Consider the following 27,500-nt stretch of genomic DNA (forward strand, 5'->3'; position numbering starts at 1 on the left):
TACTGAGGTCGTTAAAAGAAGCAAATTAAAGAGTAAAAGTGACGCAGAAAGGTGCTTCTCAAAGTGACGTGTGGAACATATGCAGAGTAAAAATCACAAAAAAGAAAGAAAACACAAAATGAAATCTCATATATTTATATATCAGTAACATATTTTCAGTGTTTTCATTCTGCATGTGTAAATTAAGCTTAAAAGATGAGTTGGTGCCTCTTTTTCTGAGAACCATGAGTTTTCAGGCCACTGATTTATACATTTTATATGATCATAAAAAATGCAGAAATCTTCAGCCAGAAATTTACTTAAAGTGATGGAGATCTTTTTGAATCCACAAATAATCCTGACTTTCTCTCTCTCTCTCTCTCTCTCTCTCTCTCTCTCACACACACACACACCTGTCTGTTAGACTCAGGTGTTTCCTGTTAAAGCTCATTAACCTGTGTGTCTTTAAATCACTTCCCTCACCTGCCTCATTTGTTTCTGTCTTTCAGTTTGTCAATACGAGTCTGTGCTGATTTTGTGTTCTTCATTTTTTAATAGTTTTTATTTTTTATTTTAAATTAACAGTTTTATAAAATTATATATAGTGTCTTATACACCTATACTATAGTCCTCACACCTTTACTGTTCAGCTGAATAAATGCTATTTAAGATGGAGTCACACATTCTCTCATTCACTCACTAAGTATAGAAACTCTCATTTTACTGAGGGACGAAAAGCTAAAATAAGCTGAAACCTGAAGGAACGTCATTTAAAACATGTAAATTAAATCAGTTCTGATTCTGAAACAGTGAGCAAGTTTTACAGATAACACAACATCTTCTAAACACTTTTAAATATTTTTCATGAAGACAAACCAGAAAAGGATTATTTTATTGTGTTTATTATTATTATTATTATTATTATTATTATTATTATATCACACGTGTTCAGAATGTTTCATCTTAGTACTATTATGGTGTGAACGTTCAGAGAAAATGTCAGCTCCATCACTGACTCCATCACTGAACGTTCTGCTGATGATTTAAATCTAAACACAACTCTGTATGAAATCAGACTGAGGACAAAAATATCACAAATTTCTCTGATTTAATATCCAGTCAAATTTAGCACAGGATCATCACTGAGGGTGAAAATGACAAATATAGGCAAAGTGATTGATTATATTCTGTGTCTGAGATCTCCTTTTTTTACTTATCACTTTAGAATAAAGATTGGTATTGTATAAATCTAATAGCGAATGTGTTTGCCTCACAGGCCTGAACATTTCAGTACTCAGTAATAAACACTTCTCTGATCTCCTTTTTCCTCCAAGCTAAACATCACTGACTCGGTCGTTATTGCAGTACAACATGCACATGAGTTCTTTAACAGACTAAATGTATTGTATGTTCTGAGTGTTCTCACCTTTCACATGCAGAAAAAAAGCCCCCCCCAAAAAAAGCCCACTGATTTATTCAGAATAACAGAGCAATACTCAACAACAGCTCACTGATCTGTTTAATGTAAAACACACAGTAATGAGAAAGTGTAGAAATATAACTCAGTTAGTTTATTTACAGAGTCATCCCCACCCCCATCCAAGGGTGCTTCTCCCAAAGCACCAAAAAACACTGGCCTAGACCAAAACGTGCACACAGCCCCCCAGGTCCCTCAGCAGGCATTGTCCATAAAATAGCTGGTTCCTAGAGGAGCAGACATGAGGCTTGGGCAGGCTTGCAGGGGGTGGAGTGGGAGGGGGAGGGAGGGGGAGGCGGTGACAAAGCTTGGGAGGTCGCACTATCAGCCTCTGGCATGAACAGAGTTTGGTAGGTCATTTCATCAACCTCTAGATTAAACATGCTGTGGTGAGCCATGACTTTTGTCTCTGGCAAGAGTATGCTTGGGAGGTCGCATTGTCAGCCTCAGGTGTAAGTTGGTCTTGGGAGGCTTTGCCATCGGCCTCAGACAGGAGCTTGACTTGTCAGGCTGTCTCATCAGCCTCTAGCAGGAACATGATTTGGGAGGCCATTCCATCGGCCTCCGACATGAACAGTACTTGGGGGGCATGTTGTCAGCGTCAGGCGTGAGCAGAGCTTGGTTTGCCGTGTCGTCGGCCTCAGGCATGAGCAGAGCTCGGTGGGCTGTCTCGTCGGCCTTTGACTGAAACATGGCTTCATGGGCCGCCTCGTCAGCTTTTGGCTGGAACATGGCTTGGGAGGCCATGCCGTCAGCCTCTGGCATGAACATGGCTTGGGAGGCCACCTTGTCAGCCTCTGACAGAAACAATGGCTTGGTTGATTGCCTCGTCAGCCTCAAGTGTGAGCATGACTTGGTAGGCCATCTCGCCGGCTTCTGGCATGAACAAGACTTGGTAGGCTGTACCGTCAACCTGGAACTGAATCTGGGCGGTCGCCTCAGTAACCTCTATCAGGATCATGGCTGGATAAACCACTTCATTTGTCTCAGACTGGGGCTCAGCAGATGAGGTCACCACATTGACCTCCGGCTGGAGCTCTGCAGGGGAGACCTCCTCGTGGGTCTCAGCCTGGAGCTCTGGAGATGAGGTCGCCACGTTGACCTCCGGCTGGAGCTCTGCAGATGAGGTCACGACGTTGACCTCCGGCTGGAGCTATGCAGGGGAGACCACCTCGTGGGTCTCAGGCTGGAGCTCTGGAGGTAAGGTCACAGTGTTGACCTCCGGCTGGAGCTCTGAAGGAGAGACCACCGCTTTGCAGGGGAGACCTCCTCACGGTCCTCAGGCTGGAACTCTGGGGTTGAAGTTGTCACGTTGACCTCTGGCTGGAGCTCTGCAGGGGAGACCACGTCAAGGGTCTCATGTTAGATGAGGTTGCAACGTTGACCTCTGGCTGAAGCGCTGCAGGGGAGACCACCTCTTGCAGGTTAGACCACCTCATGGATCTCAGCCTGGAGCTCTGGATATGAGGTCGCAACGTTGACCTCCGGCTGGAGCTCTGCAGAGGAAACCATGTCATGGGTCTCAGGCTGGAGTTCTGCAGATGAGGTCACCATGGTGAATTTCAGCTGAAGCTCTGCAGGGACCTCCTCATGGGTCTCTAGTTGGAGCTCTGGAGATGAGGTTGCCAAATTGACCTCCAGCTGGAGCTCTGCAGCGGAGACCTCCTTGCGGGTCTCAGGCCGAAGCTTTGGGGCTGAGGTCACCATGTTGACCTTCAGCTGGAGCTCTGCAGGGGAGACCACCTTGTTGGTCTCAAGCTGGAGCTCTGGAAATGAGGTCATCATGTTGACTATCAGCTGGAGCTCTGGAGATGAGGTCACCATGTTGACTTCCGGCTGGAGCTCTGGATATGAGGTCACCACCTTGACCTTGAATTGAATTGAATTTAAGGTCTACCCTCATGAGGCAGATGAACTCCGCTACACTCCCTAGGCCTATGGTTACCGTGGGAAATCCATGACAAGGGTCAGTGTTTGAGTGTTTGATCTGACTCAGAATCAAGTTTGGGAAAGCTGAGCGAGTTTTACTGTTAAGATAATGATGTGTGAAAATGTTATTTCTTGGTGAAACCCCCACTAAAGAATATTATTTCTGAAGGAATAATCTGGAAAAATTACATTTCTATATTATTTCTGTAAAATACTGAAAGCTCTTTACATGTGAGTTATATATTAATTTATTAATCTTTAGTAAGCGTTTTATCAGTCCATACAGAATTTCATGAAATTCTTTGTGCTTTTTTTGAGGAAAACGTCTGGATTACGCATGTAACCCTGTTCCCTGAGAAGGGAACGAGATGTTGCGTTTAGCATAACACTATGGGAAGCGCCACTTGCGTGTGATCGGTATCTGGAGCTTGTGTAAAATCATGCCTATTTATAGGCCTGCCATGATCAGGTGATGTGGCAATTAAGCTCAACGCATGATATAAATATGGCACCTGTGAACCGTGCCATCATTCTCTATTATCTGAAGCAAAGACGCAATTCACAGGCCTGCCCTGGTATGACAAAGCTACGCAACATCTCGTTCCCTTCTCAGGGAACAGGGTTACAGGCGTAACTAGATGTTCCCTTTCAAAGGGAACTTCTACGTTGTGTTTAGCATAACACTATAGGAACGAGAATACCCACTCTGTCATACCGAGGGTATGGCCTTTTCAAAAAGACCCAAGCCCGAGGGTCAATGCAAGACACTGGAGCCCGGGGTGGAATGAACATCCAGGCTGTAATAATGAATGAATGTGTGTGGCGTAGACCATCCTGCAGCAGCACACAATTCCTGTGAGGATACTCCTTTGGACAAAGCCTTTGTGGAGGCGAACACCCTAGTGGAATGAGCCCTTATGCCCAGAGGCGTAGTGAGACTGCACGCCTCATAAACAGTCGAGATTGCTTCCACTATCCAATTAGAGATGCGATGCTTTGACACAGCATCATCTCTACTGTCGCCGCCAAAGCAGACCGGCGGTTGCTCCAACTTACGCCACTGGCCGGAGCGGTGGATCTAAGTACAAAGAGTCCTTACTGGACACAACAGGTGAATTCTCTCTTGTTCCGGTGTGGGGAATTGAGGAGGGCAGAAAGCCTGCAACACCACAGGGTGTGCAGCAGATGTAGGCACCTTAGGAATATAATCCGTCATAAGATAAAGGAAGGCCTTGGCTAATCTAGGGGCAAAGTCAAGGCAGGAAGGGGTAACAGAGAGAGCTTGTAGGACTCCTACTCGCTTGAGAGATGTCAGGGCCAGCAGAAGAGCTATCTTTACAGTCAGAAGCTTCTCAGAGGCTGACCCTAAGGGCTCAAATGGGGTCCCTGACAGACCTTCCGGGACCACAGAAAGGTCCCAGGAAGGTATGCGTGGCCTGCAGATGGGCCTCAGCCGCCTGACACCAAGCATGAACCTCGAAGTTAGAGGATGCTGCCCCACAGAGGCTCCATCAACAGGGGCATGGCTGGCCAAAATGGCGGCCATGTAAACCTGATTGTAGAAGGAGCCCACCCCGCTGAGAAACGTTCTTGTAAGAACTCCAGGACTGTACCTATTGTGCAGTTCACTGGGTCTAGCTGACGTTCCTCACACCACAAGAAAAAAACTGCCACTTGAGTTCATACAATTTCCTTGTGGATGGTACTCTAGCATTTCACATGGTCTCTACAATCTCAGTTGTGAGACCAGAATCTATGAGTTAGTGCCCCTCAGGGGCCAGACCCACAGTTTCCATAGTTCTTGTCAAGGGTGATAAATCAGCCCTCCGGCTTGACACAGTAGATCCACTCTAAGGGCTCAAATGGGGCACCTGACAGATCTTCCAGGACCACAGAATGTCCCAGGAAGGTATGTGCGGCCTGCAGATGGGCCTCAGCCGCCTGACACCATGCATAAACCTCGAAGTTAGAGGATGTTGCACCACAGAGGCTCCATCAACAGGGGCGTGGCTGGCCGAAATGGCAGCCACATAAACCCTGATTTAACATAAACCCTGATAGAAGGAGCCCACCCGCTGAGAAATGTTCTTGTAAGATCTCCAGGACTGTAGCTATTGCGCAGTTCACTGGGTCTACAGTGGATCCCTGCGGATGGGAATCTCTCAAGGAGTGCCATCTTGCAGGGGTATTATCTTTCAGAACCATATTCAAGCTGGCCAATAAGGTGCTACTAGCAGCAGACATAGACTGTCTTGGCGAACTCTCGCTAGAACTTGTGGGAGCAGAGCGATGAGGGAACAGCATACAGATGTGACCTCGGCCACATGTGCACTATGGCGTCCAGCCCAAATTGTGCGGGAGGAGTGAGGGCGAACCACAGTGGGCCGTGTGTTGTTTCCTCGGAGGCGAACACATGCAATCCCGCCTGACCAAACCTTGCCATATGGACTCCACCACTTGTGGATGGAGCCACCCTGCTCCAGATGAGGGCCGCACCAGAGACCGTGAGCTGGACAGCCGTCTAAGACCGCACTCCATCCCGTGAGGGAGGTGTCTGTCATTACCGTCTTGCGCTAAGGACACTCAAATTCTCAGAGCACATAGGCATCGCCGAGTGACACTGATTATTCTCCGAGGTTTCGTCCTTGGACGAAACCCCCAACTTCTCAGCCACCACTGAACGGTCTCCTGTGCAATAAGCCCATAAGCGCCAATAGTCTCCCAAGATCCAGGTTTATCTTGCTCAGTGTTGATAGGATTGACCCTACGCATGTTGGTGATAGAACGCCCTCATCGTAGTAGAATCCTTATAACCCCTAGAAAAGTTGTCCACTGCACTGAGGAAAGCATACTTTTCTGAGATTCAACCTGAGACCCAAGCTCTTTATGCGGACGAGAACAACATCTCAATGTTGAACTGCCAGTTCCCTGGATCGTGCTAGAATTAACCAGTCATCCAGGTAGTTTAGTACACGGTTGCCCTGGAGTCATAATGGAGCCAGAGTGACATCCATGCACTTTGTGAAGGTGTGAGGGGATAAAGCTAGCAATATTTATATGTGGAAATATGCACCTTTTAGATCTATTGTCACAAACCAGTCCTCAAACTCAATCTGTGGAACAATAAGTTTGTATGTCCGAAGAGTATAGTTCAGATGACGCAGATCTAATATTGGCTGCATACTCCTATTTTTTTTCGGTCCAGGAATTAATGGCTGTGAAAACCTCCCTCCCTCAGGGAATGAGGTACATGTTCTATGGCCCCTTTGTCCAAGAGGGATCTTACTTCCTGCACTAATGTTGGGCTCTGGTCTGTGCTGACTACTGTGATGAGCACACCTCTGAACCGGGGGGGTCGAACTATAAACTGGACCCGGTAACCCTTTTCTACGGTAGACAGAACCCATGGAGACACATTTGGCAGTAGTTTACATGCTGCCAGATGGTCTTTTAGTGACATTAACTATCCCACATTCTATTGGAGGGAAAGCATAAGATTTATGTTGCCCTGTGACAGCTTGCTGACCAGAGAACACTGAAAACTTGGGGACCGCCTTGGCTAGGGGAGGCCCTACAGTAGCACTGGGGGCTACCTGCCCTAACGACTTCATGTCCCCTGATACGTCCCTCCATGGCCCTTCAGGACCGCTCTTCTTTGCCTGCCTGGCCTTTATGACCATTCTCAGATCAGGCCTAGTAGCAGGCCGCGACTGTGGCAACCCGGTTCCCCTGGCTGTCTGCGGGGGTTGGCGGGCTGCCATACTCGCCTTCTGGGTCTCCCTCGCAGTAGTGCTTGCCCGGGCTCCACTTGTGGGTGCCCAGGTGAGTTCGAGACAACAAGGAAGGAACTGGCTGAATGCCGCCATTTGTCGAGCTCACTCAGCAGGTCTGCTTGGTAGGCCTGCAACACTGTCATTTTCTGCATTGACCCACAAGCAAGACTACTACTGCACAGGCCTTGCCCACCAATGCCACGGTGGCCTTACACGGTGGTTTGGATGGCAAAGCCGGCCCAACTAATTACCTGCCCTCGATGTAGAGAGGTAGCTCGCAAGCACCTCCTCCACCTTCAGCATAGCTAAATAGCCATGCCGTTCATTCCCCACAATGGCCGAATAATCCAACACTGTGGGGTTATAAATACGGCTTATGCATGGTTTTCCCCCAGAAGCCTGATATTTTGTCATGCACTTGGAAGAAAGGGGACTTTCTGCAGTGTGAGGGATTTACTTTCACTGGGGAGAAAAAGGCTCATCCAGCCTTAGTAATCACTTCAAGCAGCACTTTATATGCTGCTCTCAGTTTTTAGCACATTCTTCTGGCTCCTTGGAGTCAGATAGGAATTATTACTATTATTTTTGTGTGTGTGGGTTTTTTTCCCCTTTGGCTTTCCATAGCGGAAGGAGGAGTCGCAACGCGAGCTCCAAAATCCAGCGGAGAGCCGAACCCGGAAGACCTCCTCTTGGCTCCTCTTCCGGGTCCATAAGAGATCCCCCGAACCTGAGACGGCTAGCTGCTTCGGCAGCGGCCGGCCCAAATCCGCGAGGCTCCGGAACAAAAGGCTCCGGCTTCCGAGAAGAGCGTGAGTCACGAGCCGAGCTGCTTAATGTAGGCATTACCATTCGCAGCCTCTCGAGGCTGCCATCGCATGCTAAACTCCTAAACACTTCACCCAGAAAGTTTGCACTATTCCCGTGATGAAAAGGGAGCAAGCCGTAACACACTCCCTGAATTCTCTCACTCATATTTTTCTCTCTCGCTCATGCCTTTTTTTTTCTTCTCTTTTTTTAAAGGGATAGAAAAGTTCTGAGATTTTGAGAAAAGACAGTGGGAAATGAAGCGTCTTTTTGTTTCTTTACACAAACACCTGACATGCAGTCTTTCGCTGAAGATAATAAAGGCTGATGGCGCGGTTCACAGATCCCATATTTATATCACATGACGTGCTTAATTGCCACGTCACCTGATCATGGCAGGCCTTTAAATAGGCATGATTTTACACAAGCTTCAGATACCGGTCACGCTCAAGAGGCGCTTCCCATAATGTTATGCTAAACGCAACATCTCGTTCCCTTTGAAAGGGAACTACTTGAGTTACTGAAATTGAAATTGCATGAAATTGTTGTCACAGTCTTTCTCAGTGATGTTTGTTGGTAAATGAGACCTTTTAGCTGTACTCATGTTTGATGCACGTGAATCGAAGAGGGCTTTGGCTGAATGCGCGTTGTGATGATGTCACATGATGTGTCTTGGCCCAAATCTGCGGAAAATCTTTTTGTAAGTTCCTCCGAATATTTCCTAAATTTTGCGTTAATTTCGGTGATCGCAAAATCGTAAAATCCTAGAGGGACCTTTGGTCAGAGTGAAGGCGGATCCGGAGAATATCCAGGGAATGCTGTGAGGCAGGAGCACAGACGGGATGCCACTTATTCATTCACCCATAGGAGTAAATAACCACAATCATCCAGCATATTTTTGGGAGAAAAACAGAGAACCCGGAGGAAGCCCACATGGATATGAAGAGAACTCCACAGACAATTACAGAGATCGGGATTGTGAGTTCTGAATTTTAGACGGTTACATCTGTTAACCATCCAAAGAATCTCTGACGAACCCATAAGCATGAAGTTCTCATACTGTCAGCTTTTTCTTTTTAAAATAGTAGTCATCTGTGTTGTGTGTGTGAGTATATACACATATTTTTTTATATATATATATATAATATATATATATATATATTTATCAGGAGCTGGTATGTAATTTAAACACGTTTCACCTCGAACAGCAGAAATGTAGAAAAACTCACGGGAACTGTGTTGTAGCTCTCAGAGAGAATGTGAACGATGTGTAGTGGATTATTTTACACTCAGTTTCAGTAACAGAGTGACGGAAGGTGTCTCCTGAACAGGACAATAAAACAGAAAAGTGAAAAGAGACAGCAGCTACGTTTCCATCTAAAGGGTTCAGAACTGAGCAGATTTCAGAAACGTCTGCAATAGAAAATGTCAATTATTGTAGAGTTTAATTTATAAAATGTCACAACTGCAAACAAGCAACTCACAGTAGTGTTAAAATAATCATACCGAGTTCAGAGAGAGAGACAGAGAGAGAGACAGATCACAGTGATGCTCACTCGACCATTAAACCACACAGTAAATTCCCTCAGTCCCCAAACAGATGTTAGCCAGTTAGCTAAGGATTTATCGGCTGCTACTGAAGCTTACTGACATGACAAGTGTCTGATGTCCATAATTAGATCCCGCCCCCGCACTGAGTTGGCCAATTAGAACAGTGCTTATTTAGCATCAAACAATTGACATATTCCTCAGAGTGGAATAAAATGAGGAGGACCACCGTTAGTCGAGGAGAAGCTCTGGGACTGAATTGTCAGCATGAGACCTCATTGTGTTCAATGTGTAGGAATGACTGAAATATGGACATGTGTTTCTACAGAATCTGTCATTAAATCAACAGACAGATAGACAGACAGACAGACAGACAGACGCATTTCTGCACCGGGTCCACATCTACAATCAAACATAACCATAACAGACATCATTTCATGGGAAATTTCACAACAAACCAAACAGAGGAAACTATGTGAGTGTGTAACACTCCAGCTAGCACACACTTAAGCCAAACCCACTTTTAAACACACACATTGTACAGACATTACATCCTGGTTTATACATGACACGTGAGTTTGCATGGATGTTCAGATGCAGCAGCAACATTGTTCACACACTTGCCTGCACACTTTATGTACGTCTGTAGAATTAAAAACGACAACCTCTAGACAGCACCTCAGAGCCAAAACATCCCTGGCCATCAGAATCATAACGTACTTGACCATCATCAGAACCCTAACATCCCTGACCATCAGAGCCATAACATCCCTGACCATCAGAGCCAAAACATCCTGACCATCAGAGCCAAAACACCCTGACCATCAGAGCCATAACATCCCTGACCATCATCAGAGCCATATCATCCTTGACCATCAGAGCCATAACATCCCTGAACATCAGATCCAAAACATCCCTGACCATCATCAGAGCCATAACATCTCTGACCATCAGAGCCATAACATCCCTGACCATCGGATCTCCCAACTGTAAAATGATGTTAATGGCACTGAAGCTTCTCTGACTCTTAAAACTTTCTGCCATTGTCGTGATTGTTGGCATAATCTCCATCTCTTTGGCTTTACATTAAAAAGTGTTTACTAATCTCGAAGATCTGGAAGACTTGAACACACAGAGCATTGAAGGCAACATGATAGGTTTTTTTTTTATTATTAAAACATAACCTACAGTAGGAAACCTGTTCAGTGCAAGCACTCAGTAACTGTAGAATGGTCCACCAGGATGTGATTTGTGACACAGCACTACTGTGTTTAGTTAGTACTCGGTCTGAACAGAATTTAGTTTTTTTGTAATTGTTGCGGCCAAAAATGTATGATTTTGCTGCAGCTTTTTTCTAAATTTGTAATGCAGTTTGCAGAGTTTGTTGAAAACTACTTGAATCAGCAAAATCGCAATTGCAGAAAATAGTTTTGCATAGTCTTTTGCAGTGATGTTTGTTGGTAAATAAGCACTTATATAGTGCCTTTTAACCTGTAGCGGTTCTACAAAGCACTTTACACTGTGTCTCATTCACACCCATTCACACACAGACACTCACACACCAATGATAGCAGAGCTACCATGCAAGGCGATAGCCTGCCAGTGGGAGCAACTTGGGGTTCAGTGTCTTGCCCATGGACACTTCAGAATGTGGAGTCAGGAATCGAACCGCCAAAAGGGTGTCCACTGTGATTAGTGGACAGCCCTCTCTACCACCTGAACCACAGCCATCCCATCCTTTTTGCTGCACTCGCATTCGATGACGTGAATTGAAGAGGTCTTTGGCGGAATGCGCATTGAGATGAGGTCTCATGGCATGTCTCGGCCCAAATCTGCAGAAAATCTGTGGTAATTTTGAAAAATGGAAAGCTCCTCTGAATATTGCAGAATTTGCTTGATTTTGAGTTCATTTATGCAGTCACGAAATCCTGAGTGACTGAGTAGTGGTCACAGTGTCACATGGTGCTACACTGCCCCAAATTGTTAATGTTGGTATTGCAATACGTAGAGGTGTAGCGTTAATTCCTAGGGAAGAGACACTCCAAGTGAGCACAGGATACAGATGGCAGCCATCTTGTGGACATATGTGCATAGTTAAAACTAAGTAGAATCCAGGCTTTAATGCTCCTTCCATGACTAAGAGCTCCACCTACTCCAATTTGGGAATTCTACTACATCCAGTCAACATTCCATAGTGCTTCATAATCAGTGAATATAGAAGAGAATGCAAAAAAAGTTTATTCGTTTTCATGTTTCTCCCCCAGTGCTATTAAGAGTTTTTATATCCACATAGAAGCTGAACAGAGCTAGTGTACTGAGAACTGAGAGTGTGATTAATTTCCATTTTATTTTATAAACAGTTGAAGTCATCACCATCACAGCACGTCCTCACACACGTCACACACTAAACCAGCAAAGTGAAGGAGTAGAGCTTCATCCTCACCTGATCTCAGGTCACTTCAAAGTTGCTCGAACTCGTCGCGTTCTCAATCTGATCTCAATCGGATCTCTAAATTCTGCCTGATGTTCTGGTCTTCAGCAAGAACTCTGTCTCACACATGCTGTCTCACACACACGCTGTCGCACACACACACACACTGTCCCTCTCCGATCAGTTCTTCACGGTCTCTGGAGCTCAGTGTGGCTTTGAAAACTGCAACTGAGACAGGAGGAAAAGAAGAAAGAAAGAGTGAGAGGCAGAGAAATAGAGAAAGAGAGACAGAGAATCGAGAGAAGAAGAAGAGAAATGAAGACAGAGTTAGTGAAGAAGAAAAGTAAGGAATATATTTTGATGTTTCTAACTGTTTCACTGATGGTGAGAAACACAGCACTGTATTTAGTCAGGTTTAATAAAACTACAGGAATGTGAAAAGAGTGAAAAGAAAGGAAAGCTGGATGTAAAGAAGAGAAAGAGAAAGGAGAGAGGGGGAGAGACGGATAGCAAAAGTAAATGAGTTAGTAAAGATAAAAAGAGCTTAAGGAGAAAAAGAGGATGAGAAGAGAACCATGAAGCAAAAATGAGATAGAGAGAAAGCCACTGGAGAAATAAAGGAAGATAGAAATGATAAAGAACAAGAGATAAATGGAAAGGAGGAGTATGATGGAAACAAGCCGGAGGGAAATCTGTATTTTAGCCAAGTGATGGATTCAGTAATTTGACATAAATATGTGCTGACATGGGGAGGGAGAGAGAGAAAGAGAGAGAGAGAGAGAGAGAGAGAGAGAGAGAGAGAGAGAGAGAGACAGAAGCAGAACCAGAGAGAGACAGACATCTCTCTATCAATCAGTGACTAATCGATGAGGCAGCATGACTGAAGCAGGATGCAGGGATGAGAGGTACTTAAAGAGAAAGAGAGAGAATACGAAAGGGGAAAAAGAAGAAAGATCAGAGGAAGCCATGGAGAGATGGAGGAATGGGAAGATAGAGGGATGTTGAGATAGAGTAATGGATAGATAGGGAAATGAAAAGATGGAGGAATAGAGGTGACCAGAGGGAGTGAAAGACACGATTAAAGCCTGAGTGGAGGAGGAGGGAAAAAAGCCTGAGATGGTGTAGGAGGATTTGTGCTCAACATAATGCTGTTGTCCCTGGCAACGGCCACCTTCTCTCTGTCTCACTCTCTCTATCTGTCTTACTCTCTCTCTGTATCACTCTATCTATCTGTCTCACGCTTAGTATTTGTATGTCTGTCTTTCGGTCTCTCTCTCAATTCAATTCAATTCAATTCAATGTGTGCTTTATTGGCATTACAAAAAATTTTTGTATTGCCAAAGCAATATACAACAGCAGACCAAGAGAAGTAGGAATTGAACAAAACATACTAAACATAGTTGTTTTTTTTTTTTAAATAGTAGTGAAAAAATAAATGAATAAACAGATGCTAAGATATGTATCAAAATTAATAACTAGATATACATCACTGGTAATACAGGAACACAGGGACAAGGTGCTGATGGTAGGTGGGGTTAGGGTGGGTGGGTGTTTATGATGGTAGGCGGGGTTAGGGTGGGTGGGTGTTTATTATGGTAGAGGGGATTTGCATGGGTGTGGGTGGTGGTGGTAGGTGGGGTTAGTTGATTTAGAGCTCTTCCTTAGTTCTGGTTGAGCTCTAAATGGGCGGCTGTGGCTCAGGTGGTAGAGCGGGTTGTCCACTAATTGTAGGGTTGGCGGTTCGATTCCCGGCCTACATGACTCCACATGACTCCACATGACTCCACATGCTGAAGTGTCCTTGAGCAAGACACTGAACCCCAAGATGCTCCCGATGGCAAGTTAGTTAGTGCCTTGCATGGCTGCTCTGCTACCACTGGTGTGTGTGAGTGTGTGTGTGAACAGGTGAATGAGACACAGTGTATTGGATACAAAGCGCTTTGGATAAAAGCGCTATGTTAGTGCACCATTTAAATCAACCCGCCTACCACCCACACCCATCTGTCTCACTCTGTGTCTGTGTTCTTCACAGGAATAATAGACAGATTAAATTTACAGATTAAAGATGCACTATATGGCCAAAAGTATGTGCACCCCTGACCATCACACCCGTATGTGCTTGTTGAACATCCCATTCCAGATTTATTCTCCCTTGGCTGTTATAATAAGCTCCACTCTTCTGGGAAAGCTTTCCACTAGATTTTTGGGGCGTGGCTATGGGGATTTGTGTTCATTCAGCTACAAGAGCATTAGTGAGGTTGAGCTCAGGCACTGATGTTTGGTGAGGAGGCTCCAGTTTCAGTTCATCCCAAAGGTGTTCAGTGGGGCTGAGGTCAAGACACTGTGCAGGACACTTGAGGTCTTCACTACTTCAAATCAAGTCAAGTGGGTTTTTATTGTCATTCCTATATATAGCTTGTATACATTGAAACGAAATATTGTTACAACACAGAACATTACACGAGACTACATAAAGTGCAAATACACAACAGTGTGAGATGAGTGTAAAACAATAAATACACAGAACAAACCAATAAATACACAGGACAGTAAATACACAGAAATGGACTGTAAACTGTAAGCTATTGTAGCACAAGTATAGCAGCAATATTGGCAGCAAAAACGAGTTCCATAGTATAGAGTGACTGATGCAGATATGTAAAGTCTTACTGGGTTAGTGCGTGTACAGTGGTACTGAGTCTTACTGGGTTAGGTGTTCGGCTAGCCTAACTGGGTTAAGGTGTTGAGTAATCGGACTCCCTCAGGGAAGAACTGTTGCGGAGTCTGCTGGTGGTGGCATGGATCCTCCTGTACCTTCTGCCAGATTGCAAGAGGGTGAAAAGTCTATGAGAGGCTCCATACTGGTGGCTTTGCGGATGCAGCGGTTGTAGAAGGAGGTGTCAATGGTGGGTAGATCTTATGATCTGTTCAGCTGTCCTCACAATTCGCTATAGGGTTTTGCAGTCAGAGGCTACTACTATTTCTACTACTACTGCTACTACTACTACTGCTAATAATAATAATAATAATAATAATCCCAGTGGATTGGTGGAACCTCTAACTCTAACTCTAGGTTTTGATCTTCCCAAGGTTTTAGAAAAGAGTTCTCAGTAATGGGTTCTGAGTTGTATATTGAGTTCTCAGCAGGAGTTTGAGTCAGTCAGTGAAAATTCAGAACTCATATCGACAGTCAGAGATCAGCTGCAGATCAGTATCGAACTGTCACTAACTGTCACTCACACACACACACACACACACAGACACACACACACACACTCACACACACACATTCTGCTGCTGCTCAGTCAGTAACACTGTGTGTATGAATATTAATGAGAATGTGGAGCTGTGAGCTTTTACATCGACACAAAATGAACAATGATAAAACATTTTTAAAAATGTGTCTGATCAGATCTCTTTCCCTTTCTTTTCCCTTCTCCTCTTTCCCCTCTGATTTGTTGGAATGTGTTTAAAGATCTGAAAATAACCAAGCGTGATGGTAAAGCGGGAAATGGATGCTCTGGAGTGGAGACGGAACCGAGCAGAGAGGAAACACCTGAGTCACATCAAATCTAATAACGCTGAGATAAATCATCTTTTTAAACAGGATTACATCACTCTTCACTCTACTGAAAGTACGAGTGGTGTGTGTGTGTGTGTGTGTGTGTGTGTGTGTGTGTGTGATGGTCAGTGTCACTCAGGGTTTGATGTTATCAGGTGAATAACACTAAGTAACTCTGTCTTACACACACACTATATGTGTGTGACATTAAAATGAATTCAACTCAAGCTTAACAACTATTTATATGATTTTGATAAATGGTCAAATGAAAAAAGTTCCGTCAGTATTTATGTGAGGAAAGTTCCTGGTATTCAAAGTCAGGTTACAGAGTAACTAACAGAAGCTGCTCTTTGCTCCACTGGCTTCATGCTGATTGCGTTGTCTTTCCCCATTTATTTTAGTAATAAAACACGCAAAGCACTGAAGAATTTTTTAAGTCCTATGATGTAGCACCTTTATCAAAAACTGCACCTTCAGCATTTTCACACACACACACACACACACACACACACACACACACACACACACACACACACACACACACCGCTCTGCTCATTTTCTCTTCCAAAACAAGAGCTCTTCATTGAAGTGTTGATTTATTTCAGTGCTTCTTAATATCCATGTCCACTGAGGGAATCTGTGTATGTTTAAACAAAAAGCAGTCCAGTGGAATGACCTGTGACCTTTGACCTGACCTGAGTGTAAGATATTCAAGATATAAAACAGTGTGATAATTAATCTTCCTGTTCTTTACTGCACTCAAATTCTCTACACACCAACAAAATACAACATCCAGTTCATCCCAATTATCCATTTATAAATAAATAAATCGGTTATTTATATTTCTAGAAACATCTACATGAGACCCATTTTCACATAAATGTAGAAATATATAACTATATTCTCCATGAATACAGAATGGAGAAGAGCAGAGTCATGTGACTGGAACTACATTCTATTTTATTTGCATTTTATTTGTGGACATCACAAAGCGGCTTTGCAGAAATATATATATATATTATTACAGAAATATAAAAACCCTCGCATTTTACTTTTATCTTAGTTTGTTCATTTATCACGCAGCATAGATATGATTATATTAATATAAATAATTTTTCATCTTCATTAGAGAAACTGTATTGAATCCTGAGTGCATTATTAATATACTACATTATTAAGATACTACTATGCCCCTGGAACTGCAATTACCACATGCAGTTTTGCACTCGGGTCTCCTTTGAACAGTGGACTAGTTCAACAAAGACTTCATATAAAAACTATAATGAACTTTCTTTTACTTTCACACTATCCGTTGTTACCCAGATGAGGATGGGTTCCCTTCTGAGTCTGGCTCCTCTCAAGGTTTCTTCCTCATATCATCTTAGGGAGTTTTTCCTTGCCACCATCGCCACCGGCTTGCTCAATAGGGATAAATTCACACACTTAAAATCTGTATCCTGTGTTTATATGTTTCTGTAAAGCTACTTTGAGACAATGTCCATTGTTAAAAGCGCTATCCAAATAAAATTGAATTGAATTGAATTGAATGCGTCTCAGAATCAGTAGCACAGACAGCAGCTGCACCACCAACATGGGTTTCAGCACCATAACATCTCTCACATGGATTAATCAGTCCCTCCAGTATTTTGTGATTTTGTGATCGCAAAAATGAATGCAAATTTTGATTTGGGCCAAGATGTGTCATGTGACATCATCACAATGTGCATTCAGCCAAAGCCCTCTTCGATTCACGTGCGTCGAACATGAGTACAGCTAAAAGGTCTCATTTACCAACAAACATCACACTATTTCACCAATTTAAAAAAAAAATAGTTTTCTGCAAAAAAGCACAAAAAAACCTCATGAAATCCTGTAAAACTGGACTGATAAACTGTCACCTATCTTTCACAATAGTAAGCAGTCCTTCATTTTCTACATACTGTACATGCTCAACACAGAGCCACAATATCAGCAACACCAACATCTGAAATCACAAATTCAAATTAGTTATGATGCTGTAAAGAAGCAACAAATCCAAACAAATGGCCTGAACGAATCCTTGGACTGAGCCTAAGCTCACAACTTTAGCTCCTACCTGCACTTCATTCCCATTTACTGTTTGATGCAAACTTGTAAGAAAAACATATAAATGTGGTTTCATATTCTTCTCTCATATACTGTACGAGCTCTCATTAAACATGTATAGAGATGTTACGAAGAAAATTAAAGATGCATGGAAGTAGCAGAGATCGCTGGTGTCTCTGGTGACTGTACGTAGCTAGTACAGTTAACTCACTTTGATGATGTAATCTGAGAACAATGCTAGTATGAAGCTAAGCACATAAATCAAACTTAAACACAAATAAAAGTAATACAGGAACCATATACTATGATGGCTGGACATTTTGGCTTATCCGAAATCCTAAATCCTAATCCACTGGAGAGGCCACGCACACAAGTGACAAACTATAAGCCTTAGGAGAGAGTCTTCATCTGCTAGCATGAACGCAGGTTCAGAGTGATCTCCCCCACAGGTTAAAGTGTGTAAAGTTTGGAGGATCTCAGTGTGAAGTCAGGAGCTTATGGAGCCCAAACAGGAAGATCTGGTTTGGCCAGAGAGAGCTCTGACTAGCTGGAGTCCTGACCTGCCAAAGTCTCTCACAGCATCATTTCCAAGGGATAAAGGGATGAAGAGTCACAGCATGAAGTCCATCAGCTATTGGAAGGTCACAGGAAATGGTAATAGCCAGCACTGCCAGAGAGGACAATGACCCGCCATAATCTTGTGCAGCCGATGGAGGTTTGCTTCAGCCACAGGCAAAAGAATGACAAGCATGGAACTAAAATCCCAAATAGAGACCGTCAGGGTTAATGTGTTAAGATTCCAGGTGGCAGAAAGGAATAAAGAACCAGAAACCAGAAGGTGAAGGGTGTGTTTGAGTCTCTCTCTCTCTCTCTCTCTCTCTCTCTCGGACACACACACACACACACCATGTCTGATCTCACCACAGCTGTCCACGATGAACATCCCATTCCAGATTTATTCCTTCTTTCCTCTTATAATAAAATTGTATAATGCAGCAGGGAAAGGGTTCATGTGTATAATTATATTTTCTATATGGATGTAAATGTGCTGAGCTTTCAGTAGATTATTATTATGATCTATTCTGATATGGAGGAATGTTAACATCTCATCAGTTTATATCATCATACTGGTGTAATATCAGATCTTTACTCAGTGTGTGTGTGTTTTTTCTTTTAACAACTTAAAATCAGGTATAAATTCTATGTTTTCTTTCCCCCCAGTTCCCCTGCGAGATCCTGGAGCACGTTCTCACTCTCTAAGGATCTTATTTTCACCAGGTATAAAATATTGTCTCTCCTCAATTTAACTACACAGGCAACTCCAAACTTTGTGCTTGTGGGATTTCTGCGTGTCGTCTCAGTGGGAAAGTGTTTTTATCCGAGCTCAGGCTGTAATAAGGAGTGATGGAGAGAGTGAGGGAGAGAGAGAGATCTGACTGTGAGACCTGCTGAGAAAGAGAGAGCGGAGAAGAGCAGCACTTTTCCATCTGCTGGGTAAAGCACAGAGCATAAAAACCATCAGGTGTCACACACACACACACACACACACACACACACACAAATTAGATAGAGTTCCAATGCAGAAGGACATGTGCCAGCTCTTTTAGTCATTGTTTTTCCATCCAGCCTTCACCCTGCTGCCGTACGCTCTCACACACTGACTCACACATGCACGACTGTATGAACCTCACTGTCACTGTGATGGATGGACAGAATCAGAGAGAGAGAAAAAGTGAGAAAAAAGTGGGCAAAAACACGCAGACAGGGAGAGAGAGGACCCGAAGATGGTCTCTGAGGACCTCAATTCATTACACTGAGAGGAATGTACTGGCACTGACCCTGCAGTGTGTGTGTGTGTGTGTGTGTGGACTACGATCCAATGAAATTCTCCTCAGATTTTTGTACAGTGTCTATAAGGAGCTACTTATAACAGCACAATACTGGAACAAAGGGGTTGAGTGATGGATGGAGTGAGGGGTGGAGTGATGGACGGAGTGATGGGCGGTGTGAGGGGAGGAGTGATGGGCGGAGTGATGGACAGAGTGAAGGGTGGAGTGAAGGGTGGCATGAGGGATCGAGTGATGGGTGGAGCGATGGGTGGAGTGAGGGGCGGAGTGATTGACGGAGTGAAGGGCAGCATGAGGGGCCGAGTGATGGGCGGAGCGATGGGCGGAGTGATGGACAGAGTTATAGGTAAATTATAGGTAAAGATAAGTGAGATGTTGGGCGAATTGAGGGGCGTTGTGGTGTGCGGAATTTTGATTTATGAGTGGTGAGTGATTAGCTGAGTTATTAGCTGATTATCAGTATGTTATTAATGTGTGTGTTTTCGGTATATATGTGACCAGTGTGTGCCATCAGTGTGTGGGTGTGTGTGTGGTGTCTCACTGTGTTCCTCAGTGTGTGTTATTTTCAGCAGGTGTGTGTGTTCACTGTTTTAAACACAGGTGTATTAAATCGTCAGTGTGTGAGAGCGAGTACACGTGTGTGTGTATTAATAATCATCTTGTGTTTTAATCAGCAGTGTGTGTTAAAGTGTACACACTGGAACCTGCAGAGAAAACACACACAGGAGCTCCAGCATCAGCCATCATCTGCATCTGTATGTGTGTGTGCGTGTGTGTGTGTGTGTGTGTGTGTGTGTGATATTGAGCACACAATCCCAACAAACACACCAGGTGTGAGACGAGACACAAATCTGTGTACAAACCCGAGATCAAAATTTCCCCAGGCAGCCAGAATACACAAAATTCATACACTGCCACAACACACACATACACACACATACACACACACATACACACACGGACACACACATACACACACCATAACTCCACCAATCCACCACTGTACTGTTTCCTCCTCAGTACTCCTCAGCACTCATCAGTACTCCTCAGTACTCATTAGTACTCATTAGTCTTCCTCAGTACTCATCAGTACACCTGAGTACTCCTCAGTACTCATTAGTCTTCCTCAGTACTCATCAGTACTCATCAGTACTCCTCAGTACTCATTTGTCTTCCTCAGTACTTCCCAGTACTTCTCAGCAGTCAGAGGCCAAGACACAGAGCACAAAATGGAACATCCAAAACAAAACAAATGTTGTGAAGTTATCCGAATAAAGGACGAGTGTGTAACGTGTAACGAAGAGTGACACACAGAGACAAACTGCCTGTAGATGTCCTTCATGTACATTTCACAACCAGTGGACATGAGCATACTCAGTGCCCCAGGGGATTGTGGGAAACACTTCAGTTATATAAAACAGAAACGTCACCACTCTGACACCAGCTGTGACCTGCTTCCTGTTCCTCAGACTCATTTACACACAGGACCAACGCTCAATTTCTTCACGATGAACCAAAGAGAGAAAATAAAGGAGTGGAGTGGAGGAGACACAGAGAAAAAGAGAGACAGACGTCTCTTGTTCCTGAATTTCGGGTAATGAGCGACTTTACTGCGCTCACACACTCTCACTTCTCACTGTGTGTATAATAATCACGCTCTGATGAGATGGAAATCATTTTAAACTGGTTACACTCAGATCACATGCAGATAAACACCGACTTTATACAGTGTTGAGTTTAGGATCGATATAAACACTTCATCAGGAATCTGCAGGATTGAGGAAAATGTAAACACACTCACTGAGCTCCATCTGAACTAAATACAAAAACAGTTTTAAACTATTTATTTATTTTTGTGAAATGACTGTGTTTCTGAACAAAAGGAAAATGCCAGAAGCTCTCAGGAGACCATTACACATTAAAAGAAAACAGAAGATAATCCGAGCTCCGAGAATGTTTCATATCTCCCAGATGGGTTTGCAGAACTTTCACAAATACACACACACACACACACACACACACACACACACACACACACACACACACACATCAGTGTGCTTCAGGCCATCAGTTTACAATGATCTCCTTTCTATTAATCAGTCCGTACAGGATTCAGATTTTTTTGTGATTGTTGCAGCCAAAAATGCTTGATTTTGCTGCCGGCCTTTTTCAAGATTGGTGATGCAATTTGCAGAGTTTTTCTCAGTGATGTTGGTTGGTAAATTCAATTCAGTTTTATTTGTACAGCACTTTTAACAATGGACAGCTTTACAGAAAAATATCAATTCAGAATATAGATTTTAAATGTATGGCTTTATGAACTAATGAGCAAGCCAGAGGTGATGGTGGTGAGGAAAAACTCCCAGAGACGATATGAAGAAGAAACCTTGACTCAAAAGGGAACTCATCGTCATCTGGGTGACACCTGAGACAGTGATTATAAATAAATAAATCCCTTCTATAAATGTGCTAATACTACATGGTGAAATAGTGCCATTGTGTAACCAGGAAAATTCATTAAATTTTTACATGAAGTCTGTTTTGTTGAGCTTCTCCACTGTTCAATGATGGAGACTTGAGTGCAGAACTGTTTGTGGTAATTGCAGTGCTAAAGCTATCATAGCATAACTGCTCATATGAATTGAGGTCCAAAGCCCTCTTTCATATGGTTTTTAAGTGGTAAGAAACCTTTTAGCTGTACACTCTGGTCAACGCAAGTGAATCAAAGAGGTCTTTTTCTGAATGCGTGTTGTGACTAGGGCTGCACAATTAATTGAATATCGATCACAATGACGATTTTGACTGCCCACGATTAAATGAACCTGATCGACTGCGATATTAACGTTTAAAGTTCGTCCTCCGCTCATAGAAAACTCAGCTGCAGATCAAATCAAGCGCTTCCTACACTTACAGCCAATCACCATTGAGCGGCGCAGGGATGACGTCATTTTGTAATGCCAAAACCCGGAAAAGGCTTTAGCATTTTAGCCCTCGAGCTGCCAGTTTTGCTTCGAGCTCCAGCGCTTTGCACGAGGAGAAATCATGACATTAACATGATGCTACATGGCACTACAGAGGTTGTCAGGGACATTAAACGTCATCACGCTGAACAGGAAAAAACTTTGCAGATAAACTCAGGGCTCTACAGTGCGACCATTTCAATTAACCAACAGTATTTCTCATTGCTATTATTTTAACTCAATTAACAGTGACCATGAGCAGAGAGCTTACATTTAACTGTTTATGACGGACCTCCTGATTAAAGCTTAAATGAAAAAAGATTGGTATCTGGATCAGTATCAGCTGTAAAAATTCTTATCGGGGCATCCCTAATGAACACCATTAAACTAAAGCACTTTTTATCTGATGGGTAAATGAACTCACCCAATCACATCCTATATGAGATTATTCAGATATATACACAATATACACAGAACGGTTCGAGACCTGACTCCAGCCCAGAACCATGACAGTGGAAAATGTCTAATAGTGTAGCTTTAAATATATTTAAGAGAATTCAAAGACTGAACATTGATGTTTATTGCATTTGTTTACAAGGTGGAACAGGTTAACGGTTGTTTTCTGCATGCAGTCTATAAAATGAACTGAAAATATTAAATTTAGTTTATCAGAATGTAAATTAATTTGACATGGCTCACGCTATGTTCCTAAATTCTGTCATAATTGACCAGCTCAAGTTTTCTCATGCTACTTGTGTGTTATATTGTGGCATGAGAAAACTTAATAAATGTGAAAGTGCAATAAAAATATGTTGTCACTAAAATCAATTAATAATCGTGACAAATAATCGAGATCTCAATATTGATCAAAATAATCAGGATTATCATTTTTGGCCATAATTGTGCAGCCCTAGTTGTGATGACATCACATGACGTGTCTCGACCCAAATCTTGCGGAAAATCTGCCGTAATTTTGAACCATTGCAGCTCCTCCGAATATTGTGCATTCATTTCTGCATTCGAGTCCTGGAGGAACTGCTTACTTCATCTTTATCAAGCAGTGTTTGTTTTCTTGATCCCCAATGATATTGAAATCTTGTACATTTGTCTAGTTTTACTTGTTAAAAACAAGTCCTAAATATAAACATCTACATCTCTAGCATGTTAGCTTTGGAAGTTCAAATTCACTCGAGAAAAGTTTATTTTAAAATTTTCAGTCATGATGATTTAGCTCCATATTTCCACCATGAGCGCTGTGCGTTTGCGTCATAATGTAGTTCAACCTGGCGGCAGCGGTGTTTGAGTTAGCATGACAACACCCGACGAGGATTTTCCGTCGCACCACATGGGTACTAACGAGCTCGGTCTTTTATCAAAGTGGGAGTGAAATGATGTGAACAGGCGTACTGTAGAATCGGCGGGGAATTAATTCCGGCTCCACAATGCAGCGTGTAGTACAGCAGCTTCACCTGGGAATTCAATACGCTGCAGTTAATGGAAAAATCCCAGCGAGCTGCTCCGCCTCAGGGAGAACGTTCTCCGTCTCGGCCTCCACCTTATAAAAGCTTCATTACATTTAGCAGACGGAAAATGATCAATTACACTTCAATAAACGTTCCCCTTTACAGAGGCGGGATTTAAATAGGCTGGATATGAGCCTGATAACGGCACCATGAACATGGAGAACATGCAGTGGCGTAACACAACGTCCTTCATCAGTCTTTCCTCAGCTGCAGTTGTGCTGTGAGTTACATGTCGGCTTTTCTGGGTCGTGTTCCTCAGTAATACCGGCTTTACTTTTATGTCTTTGTCCTGGTTCTAGTTCCTGTGTCGTGGTCTTTTTTTCTGCTTTTGACCTCTTTGTGTGTATTTAAAGTTTTTGCTTTGAACCAATTTATTATTCTTTTTTTCCTTCTCTTAGACCACAAGGCTGTGTTTATAACTGTGTTATATCTGTGTCTGCCTTTCTTTCTTTTCTCTCTCTGTCTGCTCCTCCTCTACAGTCTTTCTCTATAACTGTAATAACTCTATATTCTTCCATGAAACCATATAGCTACATGTGAAAACATACACACACACACACACACACAAAGGAGAAGACAATAATTTAATTAGTCTCAGGTCAGTGCACTGATTAATTCAGATTCTCACGTTTGTGTTCGGAGTAAAGCCGATTGAGCAGTCAGGTTTTCAGCAACAGCAGGAAGATTTAAATGTTTTTACAACTTTAATATTTAACATGTTTGAAGTTAAAAAGATGCCATGACCCCGAAAATGTAAAATAAAGAACGCTCCGCATTTAGATCTGGAATATTTCTGGCTCTAAAGTGTTTGTAGCTCCACGCGGTTCAGTGAGAGGCTCTGAAGTGTGATTCAGTGTGATTAAGTGTGTGTGTGTGTGTGTGTGTGTGTGTGTGTGTGTGTGTGTGTGTGTGTGTGTGTGTGAGAGACAAAGAGCTCATATAAAAATTTCAATACAGAAAGGATGAAGCCACTACAGCCTACTCTGTCCAAAAGTAATGGCACCCCAGTCACTGTGTGTCTGATGAGTTCAATATCTTTTCTCTCATTTCTCTCTTACATAAACAATGACATCATCTTGTTTTCTGGAGCATAAGGAGCCATGGTGTTTCATGCACGAACATTCCGCGACATCGGTTTAAATTAAATGTCAAAGGAGAGAAAGAGAGAAAACAAGGTGAGGCCAAAAAAATGTGAGAAAGAGAATAAGACCAGCGAGAGAGAACAAAAGCGACGTGAGAGGAAAACAACAGGAGAGAGAAGCTGGAGATGGAACAAAGTGAGAACAAGGCAAAGAGAATAAAGAAAAGAGCAGAGTGTCGATATGGAAAGAATATTAATCAATTCATCATCCACCAACACACCCCCTCCATCACCTCCCCAATCCGACACACCCTCTCCATCACCTCCCCAATCCGACACACACCCTCCATCACCTCCCCAATCCGCCGCACACCCTCCATCACCTCCCCAATCCGACGCACACCCGCCATCACCTCCCCAATCCGACGCACACCCTCCATCACCTCCCCAATCCGACACACACCCGCCATCATCTCCCCAATCCAACACACACCCGCCATCATCTCCCCAATCCGACGCACACCCTTCATCACCTCCCCAATCCGATACACCCACCATCACCTCCCCAATCTGCCACACCCCCGTCATCACCTCCATAATCCGACACACACCCTCCATCACCTCCCCAATCCGACACACACCCTCCATCTCCTCCCCAATCCGATACACACCCTCCATCACCTCCCCAATCCGACGCACACCCGCCATCACCTCCCCAATCTGACACACACCTTTAATTTGAAGAGAGAGAATAAAGAGAGGCTGATGAAGGAACAACGGTTTATAGCTGCTATAACATAAGTGACAACAGGAACTAACTTGTTTCACCAACATTTCACAGCATGAACAGGGGCAAACATTCAATGATTCTCAATAACTGCAACTAAACATTTGCAATAACTGTCGATCAGTCCTGCACATTGGCTTGGAGGAATTTTAGCCCATTCCTCAGTACAGAACAGCTTCAGCTCTGGGATGTTGGTGGGTTTCCTCACATGAACTGCTTGCTTCAGGTCCTTCCACAACATTTCTATAGGATTAAGGTCAGGACTTTGACGTGGCCATTCCAAAACTTTATTCTTCTTTAACCATTCTTTGGTAGAATAACTTGTGTGCTTAGGGTCGTGGTCTTGCTGCATAACCCACTTTCTCTTGAGATTCAGATCACAGACAGATGTACTGACATTTTCATTTAGGATTTATGGCTATAATTCAGAATTCAATGATCCATCAATGATGGCGATTCGTCCTGTCCCAGATGCAGCAAAACAGGCCCAAATGCATGATACTACCACCACCATGTTTCACAGATGGGATAAGGTTCTTATCCTGGAATGCAGTGTTTTCCTTTCTCCAAACATAACGTTTCTCATTTAAACCCAAATTTCCATTTTGGTCTCATTCATCCACAAAACACTATCCAGTAGTCTTTTGGCTTGTCCACGTGATGTTTAGCAAACTGCATACAGGCAGCAATGTTCTTTTTGGAGAGCAGTGGATTTCTCCTTGCAACCCTGCCATGCACACCACTGTTGTTCATTGTTGAACTGATGGTGGACTCATGAACATTAACATTAGCCAGTGTGAGAGAGGCCTTTAGTTGCTGGCTCCAAGTTAGCCAAGTAAGCCAAGTTACCCTGGCTCCTTTGTGACATTGTGGACTATTACAAGAATTGCTCTTAGAGTGATCTTTGTTGGTCTCCACTCCTGGGGGGGAACAATGGTCTTGAATTTCCTTCATTTGTACACAATCTGTCTGTCTGTGGATTGGTGGAGTCCAAACTCTTAAGAGATAGTTTTATAACCTTTTCCAGCCTGATGAGCAGCAACAACTCTTTTTCTGAGGTCCTCAGAAATCTCCTTTGTTCGTGCCATGATACACTTCCACAAACGTGTGTTGTGAAGCTCAGACTTTGATAGATCCCGGTTCTTTAAATAAATCAGGGTGCTCACTCACACCTGATTGTCATCCCATTGCTTGAAAACACCTGACTCTAAATTCACCTTCAACTTGGCTGCTAATCCTAGAGGTTCACATACTTTTGCCACTCACAGATATGTAATATTGGATCGTTTTTCTCAATAAATAAATGAACAAATATAATATTTGTTTTGACTCATTTGTTTAATTGGATTATTGTCATCTACTTTTAGGACTTGTGTGAAGATTTGATGCTTTAGGTCAAATTTATGCAGATATATATAAAATTCTATAGAAGATTCTCAAACTTTCAAGCACCACTGTAAATATAAACATCTGTTATGTGAAATAGCTTATTGGGGTCAGGACTAAATAAAAAACAAAACACACACACACACACTTACACTTGAGTAATTTTAAGTGCTTGCAGTTCAGACTGCTCCAGAAGCGTCACACAGTTCTCACTTCTAAATCATGTGAATGTGTTCAGGCTCTTGTGTGTGTGTGTGTGTGTGTGTGTGTGTGTGTGTGTGTGTGTGTGTGTGTGCTTTTTGCTCATGTTGTAGAAGAGTGTGTTCTT

The 27,500-nt window shown here is 43.2% G+C and overlaps 1 protein-coding gene across 2 annotated transcripts in view; it reads right to left on the reverse strand.

Moving 5' to 3' along the window:
- Positions 1-27,500, reverse strand: part of LOC108276319 (protein phosphatase 1 regulatory subunit 29) — a 72,019-nt gene that overhangs the window by 41,002 nt on the left and 3,517 nt on the right. The window contains exon 2 of one of the 2 annotated variants that reach the window (XR_008393101.1): positions 14,740-14,758. The exons of the other annotated variant lie outside the window; for it this stretch is intronic. The gene's annotated coding sequence lies outside the window, so the exon portion shown is untranslated. Of the gene's footprint in view, positions 1-14,739; positions 14,759-27,500 lie in introns of those variants that run through there. 2 annotated transcript variants of the gene reach the window in all.

The sequence above is a fragment of the Ictalurus punctatus genome, chromosome 2, assembly GCF_001660625.3.
Source record: "Ictalurus punctatus breed USDA103 chromosome 2, Coco_2.0, whole genome shotgun sequence".
Taxonomy (NCBI): Eukaryota; Metazoa; Chordata; class Actinopteri; order Siluriformes; family Ictaluridae; genus Ictalurus; species Ictalurus punctatus.